This window comes from Chiloscyllium punctatum, chromosome 4 (genome assembly GCF_047496795.1).
Source record: "Chiloscyllium punctatum isolate Juve2018m chromosome 4, sChiPun1.3, whole genome shotgun sequence".
NCBI classification, from domain to species: domain Eukaryota; kingdom Metazoa; phylum Chordata; class Chondrichthyes; order Orectolobiformes; family Hemiscylliidae; genus Chiloscyllium; species Chiloscyllium punctatum.
The window spans coordinates 94835054-94843871 of record NC_092742.1 but is presented as its reverse complement, the minus strand read 5'-3'; positions in this window follow the sequence as shown (position 1 = coordinate 94843871).

Here is an 8818-nt window from a genome sequence, read left to right as displayed (position 1 = left end):
GTAGTGAATGGCTTTGGAGGGGAACGTGAAGGTGGTGGTGCTCCCATGTAAGTGCTACCTTTGTCCTTCTAGATTGAAGTGGTCATGGGTTGGAGAGTGTAGTCTGAGGATCTTTGATGAATTTCTACAGTACATCTTGTAGATAGCACACACAGCTACTACTGAGTATCAGTTGTGGAGGGATTGGATGCTTGCGAATGTAATGCAAATCAAGTGGACTGCTTTATCCTGGATGGTTTCAAGCTTCTTTAGTGTTGTTGGAACTGCACTCTTTCAGGCAGGTGGAGAATATTTTATCACACTCCTGAATTGTACCTTGTATATGGTAGACAGGCTGTGAGGAGTCAGGAGGTGCAGTAATCATTGCAGTATTTCTAGCCTCTGAGCTACCTTGTAGCCACTAGTGTATGTTTATATGGCAAGTCCAATTGATAACCCCAGGATGTTGATAGTGGGAAATTCAGTGGTGGTAATACACTGAATGCCAAGGGATGATGGTTAGATTGTCTCTTAATGGAGATGGTCATTGCTTGGCATTTGTGTGGCACAAATATGTTGATTGGTTGCTATTGTTCTGATCATATTGTCAAACACTTTTCTCGCATTAGAATTAAGTGTTAGGAGATGTATGTTAATAGCTTATCTCACTCCCCTTTTACAAAGAACTTTGAGATCTCAAAGTTATCCATTTTCCGGGACACAGCAGCCGGCAGTGCCCATTCAGATCTGTCTCATGCAGTGAATTTTCCCTGACTTCACCCAATATTCAACAAATCTCAGACCAAACACCACTGAGGGACTGTTTACTTCCAATTACTTCAGGACACACATATTGTCATTTCAAAATATGGTCATGGACATGACGACCATCGTTCATGACTGTGCTGTGCTGTCACATAGAACAAATGGGTTGACCTTTGCTATGGGGAGGCAAAAGTGAGGACTGTAGATGCTGGCTGTAGGAGGTAAAGTTTCAAATTAATAGTAAGAACTTCATTGACCAAGAACAAATTGCACACACGCCCTGTGTAACTTTAGAGCACAGAACGCCGAGTGCTGAAACATTGTACATTTACTGAATGGACCAGCACTTAAGAGATCTCAGCGTCAAAAAAAATGCTGTTGCTTTGGCCTCACTCTCAAGGTAATCCTACTACCCAACAATAGGGGAAGGCCTGCTGTCAATATAGAACTGGACTTTATCGCCACTATCCCAGCTAAGATAGTCATTTGATGGAGAAACTGAGTATACTTCTCAATTAGAAGTAGCACGGGTCTTAAGTCAATGTGAAAGATGATGTATTTTGTCCCTCTTGGCTCAGTCATCTGCTTTAGAATTCTAGATTCAGGTACATAAAAATCCTGGGTGTGTGTCTGTTTAGGATGGATGGTTTTGGGGTGACAATTCCAAGGTTCCATTTTCTGCAGTATATATTATTCTGATTGCTTTCAGACACAATGACGATACCCATTACACAGTTTTGCAGTTCCTTGGTCCAAGCTTGTTGTTCAAACAGTAGCTTGGAGAATCTGCGTAGGTCAATGATAATACGCTCACCCCTTTAAATCAGAGGGCCGTGTTCAATTTCCACTCCAGGAATTTGTGCACAGCATGAGGCAAGTCTAAGCATTCTTGCAATGAGATGTTAAACACAAGCATCTTCCCTGCTGTTTCCCAAACATTCTCACCTTGCAAGTGGGTGTTAAAATTCAATTGATACTCCTGGAAGCAGGGCAGTTCTCCTCAGAGTGCCAGTCAATCTACTTCACATAGGACTGACTTCATTGTTGCATTTGGGAATATTGTTGTTCAGTTCTTATCCTACAATTGAATTACATGTCAAAAAATAAAACATTACTAGAAATTGGGCAGTATTGGGATGTATAGGGATATAGGAGATAGTATAGTAAAGTACAAACACAATGCCCTTTATTTCATGTACGAAGCATTTGTTCACACAGAAAGGATTGGTCGAAGAGTTGCTTTGATGTATTGTAGTTTAAGGTATGGTGAATCCATGAGTGTTTGTGTGCAACACATAGTTAAGATCACAAATGAAGCATATTCTCATATTCTCATATGATGTAAATGCCACTTTTCGAGTTCAGCCCCACCCAGCATTCTCTGAATATTACATGCTCATTGGCTGTGTTCAAAGAATGTGAACAGTTCGGCCCAGCCCAGAGAAAGAGGGAAAGTAAGAAAGAGAGTTTCAAAGAATGTTTTACAAGCATGGTGAGGTCCAATGAGGACTGCAGGAAAAATTACTCCAAAGGATAATTAGAAATTTTTTTGTTTATCAAAACTACTGACTCATAAAGAGAAGAGTGAGCTGATAAAATAAACAAACCTGATCAGAATTGATGAACTTGGGCAGTAAAGGAGCCTAAGAAAGTGCACATCTTCCTTTAGCAAGTGATTTCTCACCCCCCTTCCCTCCTTTAAAGGAACATTGGCACCAAAGAGTCCAGGTTACATTGCAGAGCCACTGAAGTGGAGGAAACAAATGTCTTCCAGCTCCTTCTGGACTGTGCCTTTGGGAGAGGAGGTCTGGGAATGGGTTCTGTTGATGTTCATCCTGTGAAGCTCTGTAATGCATGATTATGTACCCTCCCCGCTATGCCCAGGAAACACCAGGCAACAACTGACGCCAGAGAACAATCACCTCGGTATAGGCCATGATGTGTGTCAAATAACTGGCGGTAGAGAGGCTTCCACTGAAATGAAGTTCCAGGAAATTTGGGCAATTTGGTTGCAAATTTGGGCAGCCACTTCAGAGGCTCAATGGGTAATGCAGAAGGCTGTAATTCGTGCAAACCTCCTTGATTGTATGCCTCAGACAACCTTTGACATGATATGTACATTGTCTATATAACATGTAATCCTGAGAGTAGTGACAGCTCAGACTGCCAACAACTGCATTGAAAGAAATTGTGCTGTGGGTGTCACCAGCAATGCCAGCATTTGTTGGTCCAACTTTATTTGCCCTTGAAGTGAATGGCTTTCATGGCCATCTCAGAAGGCAGCTAAAGTCAACCACATTTCTGTGGATCTGAATTTACAGTTAGGCAGGACTGGGTAAGCACAACAGATTTCCTTCAATACAAGATGTTGGTGAACTAAATAGGTTTTTATGACAATCCGCGATCATTATTATAAACACTTGTTTTCAATTCTGGATTTAGTAATTCAATTTAAATTTTACCAGCTGCCTCATGGGATAAATAGACAAGGTCCTTTCCCTGGGGTGGGGGAGTCCAGGACTAGAAGGCAGAGGTTTAGGGTGAGAGGAGAAAGATTTAAAAGGGACCTAAGGGGCAACTTTTTCACTCAGAGGGTAATGCGTGTATGGTTTGAGCTGCCAGAGAAAGTGGTGGAAGCTGGTACATTTGCAACATTTAAAAAGCATCTGGATGGGTATGTGATTAGGAAGGAGAAAGTGAGGACTGCAGATGCTGGAGATCAGTGTTCCAGGGTGTGGTGCTGGAAAAGCACAGCAGGTCAGGCAGCATTGGAGGAGCAGGAAAATCGACCCTTCGGGCAAAGGTCTTTCATCAGGAATGAGGCTTGTGAGCCAAGGGAGTGGAGCCATTGGAAGTGTTTAGAGGGATATGGGCCAAATGCTGGCAAATGGGACCAGATTAGGTGAGGATATGTGGTCGGCATGGACAAGTTGGACCGAAGGGTCTGTTTCTGTGCTATACATCTATATGACTCTATTAACCCAGCCTTTACTAGCCCAGTTACATTATCATGGCACCGTTACCTCCCCGAAGTATATCGCGCTGAAACAGTGGCTCAGTGGTTAGCACTGCTGCCTCACAACACCTCACAACCCAGGGACCTGGGTTCAGTTCCAGCTTCGGGCAACTGTCTGGAGTTTGCACATTTTCCCTGTGGTAAAAACAATGACTGCAGATGCTGAAAACCTGTGCCTGTTTGGGTTTCCTCCAGGTACTCTGGTTTCCTCCCACAGTCCAAAGATGTGCAGGCCAGATGAATTGACCATGTTAAGTTGCCAATAGTGGTAGGTGCATTAGTTAGGGTTAAATATAGGGTCGGGGAAAGGGTCTGGGTGGGCTACTCTTCAGAGGGTCGGTGTGCACTTGTTGGGCTGAAGGGCCTGTTTCCATACTGTAGGGAACCTAATCTAAATGTGAACTGCTTTGTAATGTACCTTAGCAAAATTTTATGAACAAACATGCTTTGAGATAAAACATCAGTGTGGAGTTGTGTACCTCAGGGCGAATCCGACAAGACGTGTAAATATCATTGTAAACCCAACGTGTAAGTAACAAAAACAGAAATTGCTGAAAAAACTAGCAGGTCTGGCAGCATCCGTGAAGAGAAAGCAGAGTTAACGCTTTGGGGGTCCGGTGACCCTTCTTCAGAACTGGATTTTTGTAATTGTTATTTTAAGTATTGCAAGCTCGTGTGAACTGGAGTCTAATGCAGCTTGCTGGTGTCAAATTTCAATGGTAATTCAACTTAATGTACTTAACAGGCGTTAAGAATACAATACGTTTTTGAAGGGAAAATCATCGATTGTACGCAGCCAGGGATGTGCAATTGCTGTTGTATATCAGTAGGGACTCAATATGTTGAAACGACTTACAGGAACCAGCAACATCATTGATTTCAAGAGGGTGTCGAAATGAATAACCAGACTTGAGACAGTTGTATACCATGTGGATCTGAAATGAACAGAGGTTAAATTGGATCTTGGGACATCTATATACAAGGCAAAACTACTTCTTCAACTGGGTCCACAGATAAGGGATCTCCCCACCTTTATTCAAAACCAATGCCAGGATATCGCACCACGTGGAACGCATAATCCGCTGCATCAGATGTCCTGTGCCAGCGATGAAGAGTGCAGTGCCACACAGGGCAATGGATCTCCCATTTAAACGGTACATCATTTTCAAACACGCCTCAAATCAGCTCAGTGCTAAAAGGCACAGGAACTCTAAATCACCTTCCCAAAATATCAGCAAGGCCGGTACAACATGCACACTTAAAATAATTTTAAAGCATATCTAAAGTTTATTTCTATGCGTTTGCAAATTTTTCCTTTGTGCAACTGATGACAACAATGGTTTTAAGACGAGTCTAGGTGAAGTTTTGGGGGGTAGTGACTGCAAAGGAAATATTTTGAGGTTCTTACAGATGTATGGAATGTCGGTTGACCAATGACCCTCATGACTAGGCAGGAGGACGAGCTCGAGATATCTCTAAACGGGGAGACGGAAAAGCAGGCCGCGAATGAGCTCAGTTCAGCTGCGGGTAGGACCTGACCGCTCCGCCAGTGAGTGATTTTAAATTGATCCAACCCCCCGTCCTCCAAAATAAAGTTTAATTATTCTGTCGGCAATTCCGGTTCGCGCCTTCTCCCCCCCCCCCCCCGCATTGGTCAACAGTTGTCATCGTGCGATAATAACCTGATCGCCATTATTTCTGGCGAGATTTTGACAGCTTAAAAGTGGAGCGCAGGTTTAGTGCAACAGTGCACTTCCGTTCAGTGTTTGAGACGCGTGGGCTGGAACAACAGATCCCCGACCGAACAGCGGCTTGAAGTGAGTTCTATTCCTTCCTTTTTGTTATTTCATTCCGTATAATCGGCTCCTCTCTCTCCACCTCAGACACTGCCGTGTCTCCCGTGCTGAACAAACTCATCCTATCACGCTGAGGTGGAAGCCTAGAGAGCCCAGAGCCTCAATGGTTAACAGTACAAAGAAATAATTTGTGCTTTAATGACAGGACTGATAACGGACAATCTTCATGTTGTAAAGAGCATTGGAAATGGTTTAAAAAAATACTTATTAACTATCAACAGCATTTCTAAATTACTATTTAAACTAATACGAAATGCAATATACTTATCAAAATCATTGAGCGATATCGATATAGCAGTATAAAAATAGACAGAAAAGTAATGGTCATGTTCTTATTGGAAACAATAGCTGTTATTATCATCTGTGAGAACAGTCTTCAATGCCAGTAGATACGTATAATAACTGATCTATTGTTAGCGAACTCTGATTTATGAAGAAAGAAAACAGAGATTTTAAGGTAGAGGAGAGAATGGAATTCACCACTTTCCAGTCACGGATTGAGGAACTTGTTAGGATTGTATTGAAAGTTTAGCCTCTGTTATCAGAACGGGGCTAATGACGGAAACGTGCGCACTTTCTGTTTCCCGCCCAACCTGTTCAAAGACATTATTGCACACCTCTGGAGCAGGGGAGGACTCCTAGCCAAGACTCACGGACACCACCACTGGCACCACAGGAATCTTTGAAAACGCGTGGGTTTAAACGAATACAAATTACTGAGTATAGTGAGATCAATTATTCCAGGACTGGGATTTGCACATTCTCCCCGTGTCTGCGTGGGTTTTCTCCGGGTGCTCCGGTTTCCTCCCACAGTCCAAAGATGTGCAGGTCGGGTGAATTGGTCATACTAAATTGCCCATAGTGGAAGGTGCATTACTCAGGGGTAAATGCAGGGTAGGGGTATGTGCAAACTCCAGGACTGAACCTCGATTACCCAACTGGAACTGATGGATTTCTTCTACATTTTGAATTCAATCCAGTGCCTGATCTTTTGGTTGGGATCATGGCTCAATCATCCGTTACTTCCTGTCTTTAAGATATTGAGCCTTATATTTTCCACCTATATAGTTCGACCATTTGACGCTGCCTCTGTCGATCCTGAGGCAACATTTTGCAGGGATTGTGCCAGTGTTTATAACTTCCCCGTTAGAGGCGGAGGACGCATTCATAGATACCTGACTCTGCAAAAAGGACATCATTTTGCGGTGGGACAGGGCATCGATGAGGCCACGGTTGGAATATTGCGTTTAATTCTGGTCTCCCTGCTTTAGCAAAGATGTTGCGAAGCGAAACGTGAAATTGCTCAGAAAAGATTTACAAGGCTGTCGCCAGGATTGCACGGTTTGAGCTACAGGGAGAGGGTGAATAGGTTGGGGCTGTTTTCCCTGGAGCGTCAGAGGCTGAAGGGCAACATTATAGAAGTTTATAAAATCATGAGGGTCAAGGGTAGGATTAGTAACCAAAGTCATTTTCCTAGATGAGGGGTGTCCAAAACTGCACGGCATAGGTTTAAGGTGAGAGGGGAAAGATGTAAAAGGGATTTAAGGGGCGACCTTTTCATGCAGAGGGTGGTGCGTGTGTGGAATGAACTGCCAGCGGAAGTGGTAGAGGCTGGCAAAATTACAGCAGTTAAAACACATCCAAATATGTACATAAATAGGAACGGTTATGGGCCAAATGCTAGCAAATGGGACTAGATTTATTTGGGATATGTGGTCAGCATGGACGAGTTGGACGGAAGGATGCCTTCCCATTTGTATGTCTCTGAGTCTATAACAAGATATCGCCAATCTCTTTTAAGGACATTTGAATTCATGATAAAATGACAATGACAACAACTAATGCAGTTCCTTAAGAAACTAAGAGAGCTGTTTTAAACTCCCCACTCTATCTCAAAATGGTGGATCTGAGTCAGATGTGAAGTTAACATTTAAGCAAAAAAAAAGAGACCATCGCCTTCAACCCGCCCACATCCACTTTTAGAGCGGGTGGCTGTCAAACCCGGGCCGTAAAACGTAAATTATGTCGGGGACTGATGACATCTTTTTAAAAAGAAAACCCAGGACGTTGTGTTTTTTTTAAGCAATTCTTATTGTACTTCCTGACCCCTTCAAAATCAAGGAGCTAAGAGGAGATGAGTAAATGGAAGAAAATGGGCTTATTGGTGAGAGGCAGCATGGTTTTGTACAGGGAAGGTCATGTCTTACAAACCTAACAGAATTCTTTGAAGGAGGTGACAAGGTTGATTGAGGAGGGAAGGGATGTAGATGTCACATGCATGGTATTTAGTCAGGTGCTTGATAAGATTCCCCATGGTAGGCTGATGGAAAAGGTGAAGTCGCATGGGGTCCAGGGTGTTCTAGCTGGATGGATAGAGAACTGGTTGGGCAACAGGAGACAGAGTAGTGGAAGGGAGCTTCTCAAAATGGAAACTTGTGACCATTGGTGTTGCACAGGGATCAGTGTCGGGACCACTAGTGTTTGTGACATACATAAATGATTTGGAGGAGAAAGTGAGGACTGTAGATGCTGGAGATCAGAGCTGAAAATGTGTTGCTGGAAAAGTGCAGCAGGTCAGGCAGCATCCAAGGAGCAGGAAAATCGATGTTTCGGGAAGGGCTCATGCCCGAAACGTCGATTCTCCTGCTACTTGGATGCTGCCTGACCTGCTGCACTTTTCCATGAATGATTTGGAGGAAGGTGTACGTTGCCTCATTAGTAAGTTTGCAGATGACACTAAGATTGGTGGAGTAGCAGATAGTCAGAATCATAGAGATGTACAGCATGGAAACAGACCCTCCAGTCCAACCTGTCCATGCCGACTGTGAGAGAATACAGCAGAATATAGATAGATTGGAGAGTTGGGCAGAGAAATGGTAGATGGAGTTTAATCCGGACAAATGCGAGGTGATGCATTTTGGAAAGTCCAATACAAAAGCAAACTATACAGCACGGTGGCTCGGTGTTTAGCACTGCTGCCTCACAGCGCCAGGCGATGGGTGTGGGGTTTGCACATTCTCCCTGTGTCTGCGTGGATTTCCTCTGGGTGCTCCGGTTTCCTCCCACAATCCAAAAGTTGTGTAGATCAGGTGAAATGGCCATGCTAAATTGCCCATAGTCATAGGTGCATTAGTCAGGGGTAAATGCAGCGTAGGGGAATGGGTCTGGGTGGGTTACTCTTTGGAGGGTCGGTGTGGACCTG